This window comes from Papio anubis, chromosome X, assembly GCF_008728515.1.
Source record: "Papio anubis isolate 15944 chromosome X, Panubis1.0, whole genome shotgun sequence".
NCBI lineage: Eukaryota > Metazoa > Chordata > Mammalia > Primates > Cercopithecidae > Papio > Papio anubis.
In genome coordinates this window covers 7001695-7012092 of record NC_044996.1, presented here as the reverse complement: position 1 = coordinate 7012092, position 10398 = coordinate 7001695, and positions in this window count along the sequence as shown.

Sequence of the window (10398 nt, the reverse complement as noted above, 5' to 3'; positions counted from 1 at the left end):
CATAGAGTAGAGGGACAAGCACCCAGTTTTTTTATTAGGGAAATCTCACGTAGCTGAATTGATGGGCAGATAGCCAGAAGGCAAGTTCTATGTGCAGTTGTATAGCATAGACTAGAGCATGGAATACATTGTCCACTGATGTGTCAATGACTTTGTGGTTGCACTTGATAGAAATTCCCCCATTATTTTGGAAATAGGTTTGTCATCAGCCCTATTGTTCTGCGAGTTTCATTTTTTCTTGAGTGTCTTTATATGTATTTTAAGAGAAAAACTGCATCAAGAGCTGATAATCATAACCATGATGTGGTAGATCGTTTTTGCTAAAATTCAAATCTTATTATTGGATAGTAGGAAAGATAAATTTTATGTTTTATAATCCCCTTCCTTCATGTCTTTTTTTTTTTTCCTTTTGAGCATAACACACTATCATTTGGGTCCTGGTCATTTATTGTCACTATTTTTCATTTTTGACAGGGAATTAGATCTTAGGTGATCATTGATTTATTTTGATGAAACAGTAAATTTCATATCCCTAAACACAACATTGAAATATAAAAATACCAGTTAGACCAGGTGCTGTGGCTCATGCCTATAATCCCAGCACTTTGCGAGGCTGAGGCAAGTGGATCATGAGGTCAGGAGATCGAGACCATTCTGATCAACATGGTGAAAACCCGTCTCTACTAAAAATACAAAAATTAACTGAGAGTGGTAGCATGTGCCTGTATTCCCAGCTACTCGGGAGGCTGAGGAAGGAGAATTGCTTGAACCAGGGAGTGGGAGGTTGCAATGAGCTGAGATTGCACCACAGCGCTCCAGCCTGGCAACAGAGTGAGAGTCCATCTCAAAAAAAAAAAAAAAAAAAAAGAGAGAGAGAGAGAGAGAGAAATTCATCTTTACATATTTAAACTATCATAATTTAATGACTTGGTAAGTACATCTTTTTGCAATATGAGTTGGTCTGTCTGCTATGCCACAGGCTCTTGAGAACTTGCCATGCCTATAGAACAAAGGCCACATGTCATCTCAGTCCTCTTACCTCTCTTCCCCTCTTTGAATGACTCTCTTTTCTCTTGGTCTTTCATGATAGTATTTGCCCTTTACTTGGTGCCAAAGCTCTTGTATAAAAATGCAAGTTCTGAAAGTTAAATTAGCATTTAGTTACAAGGTGACCACTAGGTGAAAATGATACTTTTATAATGATACCTGAAAATATAAAACTAAATAACTTTTATAAAACTTCAAGATCCCTGAAAATTTGTCATTTGGTTCCAGTTTGAGAAACATTGAGTTACACAATTGATACATTTCTAATGAAAGATGCTACTATTTATTCAAAGGAAATAAAGTATTTTATGGTGGGAAATGTTAAGTTTTTCCTGTGGCTTTCCAGGGTGAAAACAGCAAAAACAAGGCTGATCTTATGTAGTTCTTTCTCATAACAATATGAGCACACCAAAAGTGACTTTGATGGAGCAAAGGCAATGTGGTTCAAGCAGGCACCATTCTGGTGGCCAGGCTTGATCCCAGGGAAGAGTGTAAAGAAGCTAGTAAGGTGGCTAGTGGACTACAGGTCCTTCAGCTTGGTGTCTGTTGTGGCGCTGTGCTTAAGAGCATAGGCTGCCAAAAAAAAAAACACAGACTGGAGAGTCACAGATCTGGATTTCAGTCCTGGCTCCATGTCCTATGCTGATTTCTGTTATTTTCTCATTAGCCTGAGATACTTAAAATATTTGTAATTGGCAGCAGTGTGGCCGTAAACACAAAAGCCAACATGGGCACTAAAATCACAAAACAGTGCCCAGTTAGAGGGGGTCACCCAGATGGTTTCTAAAATTCTTACACTGATATTAATATTTTAGATATTCTATCAAAGTTAAAATCCACACTTTAAAACGTTGTTGTGTAACTATAGAACCTCGAGAATATAGCGGTGGACCTTAGCTTAGGAAAGTGGGTTAAGGGAAGCCCCAACCTTCTGTAGTAAACCTTATGTCAGTTTAGACCTTGCCTTATTTGAGGATGAAGTAACTGAACATAAGATCTAAGAAAACAGTATATCTAAACAGGACTGAGAGAGAATGTACCTTACAGCCTGTCTACTCACACTGTAATATGCATGATAATCCCGGCATGTCGTGTAAAATGCAAATTGCCATTCTGTAAGACCAGGATGGCCTAAGATCGTGCATTTCTAACTAAGCTTCCAGATTATGCCATGCTATTGGTCTGCAAACCACTCTTTGAGTAGGAAGGGATTAGAGTTCTGGTTCTCAAATTTGGCTACATATTTGAATCCCCTGGAAATATTTTTAAAAATACTTATGACTTGGGCCCACCTTCTGAGATTCTGATCTACTTGCTATGGAGTCATGGTTTGTAAAAGCTCTCAGGGTGATTTTTATTATGCAGCCAAGTATGAGAAGCACTACTTTAAACAAAGCACCCAGAAGTAGGTGAATAGAGGGGTGGCAAGAGGTCTAGAAATCATTCCACATAAGAGACAGCTGAAAACAAACCAGGTTATTCAGCCCAGATTAAGAGACGTATGTGTGTGCATGTGTGTATATAAGATCTCTGTGTTTTTATATTTGATGGCAGATAAGTAGACTGAGTCTGATTATTGCAGAAGATACAGCTAGGGCTGAAGGAGGAAAGCTACAGATTAACCTGATTTCAGCTTTTCAGTTTAGCATAAGTTTGTGCTTTCTGACCTATTGGGCTGTCCAGTAAAGGAACAATCTCTCTGGCAGAGTAGTGAGTTCCCCACCTGTCAAAGTGTACATGCAGAAGCTAAGTGCTGGTCTGCTGGCTGGGTTTCAAAAGGCTCTGTATTAGTCCGTTCTCACACTGCTAGAAAGAACTACCTGAGACTGAGAAATTTATAAAGAAAAGGGGTTTAATTGACTCAGTTCTACACGGCTAGGGAGGCAGGCCTCAGGAAACTTCCAATTGTGATGGAGGGCGAAGAGAAAGCAAGCACATCTTCACATGTCAGAGCAGGACAGGGGTGGGGGGTGAGGGGTTGGGGGTGGTTTGAGGTGGGTGGGGTATGCCACACTTTAATACCATCAGATCTCCTGAGAACTCATTCACTATCAAGAGAACAGCAAGGGGGAGGTCCACTCCCGTGATTCAATCACCTCCCGCCAGGCTCTTCCTCCCACACGTGGGGATTACAATTCGAGATGAGATTTGGGTGGGGACACAGAGCCAAACCATATCAGGCTCACTGCAAAGGTTGGGAGTTTGAGCTATCTGACCTCAAATTTTCCTCTTGAGGGGCATGGCTCTCAGAAGCTCCCTGATTGGACCCCAATGTCTGCCCTAACCATGTCGGGTTGTGACTCTGGAAGTTACTTTATTCTTTAAAAGTTTGAGCAACTGGAGAATAGATATAGCCAAAGAGACCTCATTATATGACTAGGGCTTTAATTATAAGATGACTTTTTTCCTTTTAAATTTGAATAGTACATCATTTTTATGCAGTTGATTAAATAATAAACCTACCTTCTCACCCTTATTTGTGATTGCATTCATAAGCCATGAATAATTAGAAATAATATTTGAAACAAAGGCCTTCTGGGCTTATCTCATGAAAAAAATAATTAAACCATAATGAAATTTCATAAGAATAATCAGCCTCCCTACCCCCATTCCCAGAGACCAGAAACACACACACCACATACACACACACACACACACACACAAAATATTTAATATTTCTCAAAACCAGGAGAATTAGTGTGGGTTGTTTGTTCTTCCATGTGTTTCAGCATAGTGCTTGCTCTGTGTGTGTGTGTGTGTGTGTGTGTGTGTATGTGCATGCATATGTGTAGTCTTTGGATGATGTTGTTTATCCCTGTTAGATTTACCCTCATTTTGTGTTGACCAAGTGGTCAAATCTCAGACCTCTCAACAGAGGCAGTGTGGGGAAAGCAAATGGGCTTGGGAGTCAGAACAGGGGTCAATCCTGGAGCTGCCATTCCCTAGCTGCCCCACGATCTTGGGCAAAGTGCTCTAAGTCATGATAATAATGCCTTCCGTATAGAGCTGTGGCCATGATCGCTAAGATAACACCTTTAAGTGCCTAGTGCAGTGCTGGGCAAATTTAGGGGCTCAACAAAGGACAACTATTATTGATATACTGCCAGTATGATTTATAAGCCCCTGACTCCCAGGCACTTCATACATATAAATGAGTAGTATGTAATAGTGAATGGGCAGTTGACATTCCCCAAAATGGCAGCTGTTTTGTGTTTGCTGATCCAGAATGCCTGAAAGGTGATTTACCTACAGACAATTTTCCAGACATTTTTTTGGAAAAATGTGGAGAATTAATGAATCCAGATATCTGGGATTCTCTGCCACCACTCAGCCCCTTCTAGCTCCTACTATTGCAGATGGTAAAAATGATACTAATGATGACCTGCGCGGCAGCAGCTATGGAAATAACATTTCTTGAGCTCTTACCACATGTCAGGTGCTGCTCAAAGCTTCCCATGCATTGGCTCTTTAATATGAAGTAACTATTGTTGACTACATTTTACAGATGAAGAAAATGAGGCTCAGTGAGATTGGGAAGTTGCCCGGGACTGCACAACTGATATGTACATGAAAGTATGGGTTCACAATCCCTTGTCTGCAATTCTGAAATCCAATATGGGTTAGAAACTGAATTTTTTTGCATGTTTCTAGCAAACTTCTTTGGTGTCCTAACTCCTTCTGAACAGACTGTATAGCTATTTGCAGCCTATTTATTCTACTTAATCTGATTATTCATCTGCTTCACGTCAGAAAAATTACTGTGTTGATTCCAGGGTGCTACTCCTGACTCCACTAGTGGTGTTACATCACATACAGTTACATACATTGGATTGCATTTCTAAGACCTAAACAATTCTGATTTTTGAAACATTAGGCACCAAGTGTTTTGGGTGAGGAATCACGACCCTGTCGTTGAAAATATCCATATTTAAGTCACATGTGTGTTAATTAACCATTTGTGAGTTCCACTGGTAGGCTCATCATGGAAGGGACTGACTTACTAATGGACTTCTCAACACAGCCCTTCTCTAAGAAGCCCTTCTCTAAGCTTCTGCCTATAAAACCCAAGGAAGAGAAATTGTCAAAGCCCTGCCCTCAGTGATATGCTGGTGCTATTTGGGGGAAGTGCCTAGAAGGAAACAAGGCTAAGGACAAGGAAACTTAACTTGAGAGCAGCTGCAAACAACACAATCTAATTTCCATAATTAGCGTTAAATGAGACATTTGGGAAAGGTGAGAAGCATAGTTCCATTCCCCAGCTCCTTGAAGTACTTTTACATTTCTCTTTCTCTTTTGCAGCCATGGTTGGTGTAGAAGCTCAGTAGTGTGTGGAAAAAGGCCTCAGAGCTGTCCTTCTTTATCCCAGGGCTACAGCCATTCCTCAGCTCATAAACAGCTGGGTCTTGGGGATTTTTCAGTGCCTCCACTTGGACTAGGCACTAAGAAGATTTGCTGCTCTAAGTTACCACAACCTGACCACAGCTATCCTATATTTATGCTTCTGTTGTGCAACTTTAAAGGTAAGTGTTTGTTGGAAGTAGATAGACTTTTTAAGGAAAAGGGAAGGCAGAACATAGAGGAGGGGCAGCACAGAAAATATATGAGCAGAAATATCTTCCTGATGATTGATCAATCCCCCAAATGCAGACGGAATTCTGTATTTTCCCACCACAGGTGGTATTCCCCACCAAAATATTGGTTTTATTTTGCTTTTTCCTCTTATTTTTCTGATGCAATTTGGCATGTCTCACTTTGTGTTTCAGATGATAGGATGCAGATAACTTAACGACTTTTGGGAAAATACAATAAAATCAGAATGAAAATTGAAAAATTGAATGTGATTTCCTGTGGTGCTCAACCAAGAACCAATATCCTTAGTCCATTCTGGTACATTTTTTTTTTCTAACTTTTTAAAGCATAAAAATAACTAACTTGTATTTATGCTGACCATGTGCCAGGCACAGTACTTGGCATTTTATTAATTTATGCCACACAACCACCTCATGTGGTGAGGCAGTAATTTTTATTTTTAAAAAAGTTTTATTTTAGGTTCGGGAGTACATGTGAAGGTTTGTTACATAGGTAAATTCATGTCATGTGGGTTTGTACATATTATTTCATCACCCAGTACTCAACAGTTTTCCACTCCTCTCCCTCCTCCCACCCTTCACCCTCAAGTAGACCCCAGTGTGTATCGTTCCACTCTTTGTGTCCCTCAGTTCTCATCATTTAGTTCTCACATATAAGTGAGAACATGTGGTATTTGGTTTTCTGTTCCTGCGTTAGTTTGCTAAGGATAATAGCCTCCAGATCCATCCACATTCCTGCAAAAGACATGATCTAGTTCTTTTTTATGGCTGAGACAGTATTTTAAAAAACAGATTTATTGAGGTATAATTCACACACCATAGGATCCACCCATTTAAAGTCTACAATTCAATGTTTTTATTGTATTTACAGATATGTGCAATGATCACTGCAATGAATTTTAAAGTAATCTATCACTCCAGAAAGAAACCCCATACCCATTAGCAGGCATTCCCTATTCCTTCTCCCCTCTGCCCCTGGAAACCTGTGGTCTATTTTCTATATTTATGGATTTGCCTATTCTGGGCATTTCGTATAAATGGAATCATAAAATATATGGCTATTTCTGAGTGGCTTCTTTTACTTAGCATCATGTTTTGGAGGTTATCCATATTGTTGCATGGGTCAGTACTTCATTGTTTTTAAGGCTCAATAATATTTCATTGAGTGGGTAGATTTCATATTGTTTACCCATCCGTTGAAGTACATTTGGATTCTTTCCAGTTTAGAGCTATTATCAATAATACTGCCATAAACATTCGTATACAAGTTTTTGTGTAAACATATGTCTTTATTTCTTTTTGGCATAGACCTAGGAGTAGAAGAGACAGTGTATTTATTGTCCTCATTTTACAGAAGAGGGAACATAACCACTGAGATCATATGTCTCTCTTTCATCAGAAAGGCAAGGCATTCAGTCAGCTGATCTAGTTGAGCATAGTGGCTTTAAAGTCACACTGATGTGGGTTCAAATTCTGGTTTGCCACTTAATCACTGTGTGACCTTTGGTAAGTCAGTTAATCTCCATGAAGCTTGGTTTTCTTTTCTGTGGAATGGCAGTGAAAACAATAGTAGCTATATCATGAGTCACTGTTGTTGTGAAGATTAAAGGAAATATTACATGTGATGTGCTGAGCATAAGACTTGCCTAGCACATAGTGCTGAGAAGGTTTTAGCTGCTATTATTATTTGCCTCTCCTGAAGCACCTAGAACATTACTGATAAAGCCTATTTCAAAGTGACATTAACAATGATCTCTGCAGTGTATGAGTTGTCACTGAGTCCAGAAAAGGGTGAGAGTCTTCAAAAATAATTGCATAAACTAAAGTAAGCATCTTCTAAGCTTAGAGACTGACATTTGGAAAGACATGCATGACTCAGAGTCAGGCTGACCCAGGGGTAGAACAGCCCATGACTAAACTGTCTGGAAGCACCACTCCAGATGAATTTTGTGGGCATGAACAGGGCCAGGAAGCCAACTCTATAGCCATCACAAAGTCTTCCTCCCAGCAAACCAGTGTTTCAGGAGGTCCAGACACATTGGTGAGGTTTCTCTTACATATTTGATAGCAGTGAGGTTGTATAGTGCAGTGACTAATGGTAGGAACACTCACACTGGACCGCCTGCATTTAACCCTGCTTTACCACTTACTTGCTATGGGAGGTTGGGAAAGTGACTTTATCTGTGCCTCAATTTCCTCATCTGTGAAGTAACTAATAATAGCCCCTACCTCACAGGGCTGTTAAGAGAATTAAATGAGTCCATATACGTAAGATAGTAGGAACAATACCTGGCACAGTGTGAGTCCTATCTACAAGTTCAATGTTGCTGTTACTATTATTGTCCTCTTGTCTTGCAGCTGAGGCTCTTACCAAGGGCCTGTTGGCCCAGAGAAATGTTGCTTATGTGGGTTGCTTCTTATTTCTATTACTGTTGCATAACAAATGACACCAAAACATAGTGACTTAAAATAACAACCATTTCATTAGACTCAATTGCTCCCTGTGGCATCAATTAATGTCATTCAGTAATATGCAACTCGTATATGGGTTAGTATGAAGAATTCAGGATACCTTTATTCCCATATCTGGTGGCTCCTGGGGATGACTCAAAGATCAGTACTACCAACAGAGGACTTTCTCCTGGCCTGTCCTTGTGGCTTGGGCTTCCTTACCCCATGGCAGACTCAGGGTAGTCAGCCTCCTTCCATGAAAATTCAGGGCTCCTAATGCAAATGCCCCAGTGGATGGGCAGAAGCCGCATGGCATTCTATGACAGTACTGGACGTCTTGCAGAGTCACTTCTGCCACAGAGCTTGTAAGTAATTAAGCCAGGATTTGAACCCAGGTCTGTTTGTCAGCAAAGTTTGTATTTCAAATGAGTCTTTCTCCTTGTTCTGGGGAAAAAATAGGATATATAGAAAGATTCTCATCAGTATGGTACAAAGCTAACTGCATATGGCAATTTTCACTGAAATTATTCATTTGGTTTCCTCCCGTGGTCACTTTATTACAAGTAAATACAGCTGATGTCTCCACAGCATGTGATACGATTCTGGGAGAAGGGAAAGGAAATAAAAGAAATTCCTTTTTCTCAAAGACAATCAGGTTTATTCTTACTCCCAGAGAACTCATAGTTTTCACTTAACTCAAGAAGAAAAACAGAAAAAGTACTAACCAAGAGCCAACTTGAGGAAGCAGCAGTTGGGAACCATGAAGACATTTCTCTGAATTACCAAGTGTTGTGTGTAGGGGGAAAATGGATTTATTGAAATGCAAAAATATACAGTACACATTATGCTGAAAATTGCCTATGTTGTAATTTAAATTTAAGGGTGCTATAAAAAAATCAAATGTGGAGTAGGCCCACTTTCTCTATATTCAGATTGAGTCTGCCCTTATTACAATAATTACAGTACTATGCAATCATTATTTAAAGGGATCAATGATTTTAATGTGACTGATGTCGTATGTAGCACAGTCATTGGAAAATATTATGCTTGTGAATGAAACAAGGCCAAGAACTATTGAAATTCAGATATAGGCAGCTTTCTTTGTTTCATTAAGATGCCCTTGTCGGATAACATGGAAAAATGACAATTCATATCATCTGTTCCACTCTCTTAGTGCTTTCAGTTATGAATGTGAGCTTTACCAAGCCCTCAAGAAGAAGAGAACTGAGAGTTTAAGGTTATTGTATTTTCTTAGGTTATGGTTCAAGAGAAATTATCAGTAGATTCAGAATCAGATTATATTTATTTAGTACCTTTCCTGTCCCCAGCACCATGCTAGGCATTTTTACCTCACGTTTGCTTAATTAATCTTCCTAACAAACTGTTGGTGATCAGTATCCTTAACTCTGGTTTTATAGATGAGGCAACTGAGACTCAGAGCACCTTTTGGAGGGAGGGATACTGTGGTTTGTGCCCTGACCAAATTTATCTCTATCACTCTCATTCTACCCTTTCCCCCTTTCGAACTGCTTCAGAATTCTCAGTTCTTCAGTGCACTCTGTTTACTTTCAGTTCTCAGCTTCAGACCTGTGGTTTCCTCTGCCTGGAAGGCTGTTCCTATCTTGCAGAGATCCTTTAAGTTTCTATTTAAAATGACTGTTGTCAAAGTCCTGCTCTGGTTCCTCAGATGGAGTTAGGCCTATCTTCTACCTGCTTCCAGAAAGCTCATGCTCCATATTCATTCCCAGTCATTTGCAGACACATAAGTATTAAAGTATCTGAGTGACTCTTTAGTTGTTAGTTTGTTTCCCACATTAGCATTATAACTGTAATAAGGCAGGGGGTTTTGTTTGCCTTGTGCTTCACCACACTCTTGTACCTAGTGTATTTCCTGGGACACAGTAAGTTCTCAATAAAGATAAATTGACAGGCTGATCCAGAGAAACTATTGACTTGCCCATAATCACACAACTGATTTCTGCAACAGGGAAGAGCAATGAGCAAATTCATGATTCATCCTCCCATTTATACTCTAGCAAACAAGCTGATAGTTTTAGGATTAGATTCTGCCTGATCAGAAGTATGAGTGTAAGTGGCATTGGCTGAGTTAGATATTCTGCATGAGAAATTGAAATGAAGTTTACCTTTTAAAGTTATTCATAGTACATTAGTACAGTGGTCTGGAGTACAGTTTTTGGAGCCAAGCTGTCTTGGTTTGAATCAAGTGATATGTGACCTCAGACAAGTTACTTAAACCTCACTGTACCTTACTTTCCTCATCTGTAAACTGGGGACAATAATAATAGTATCT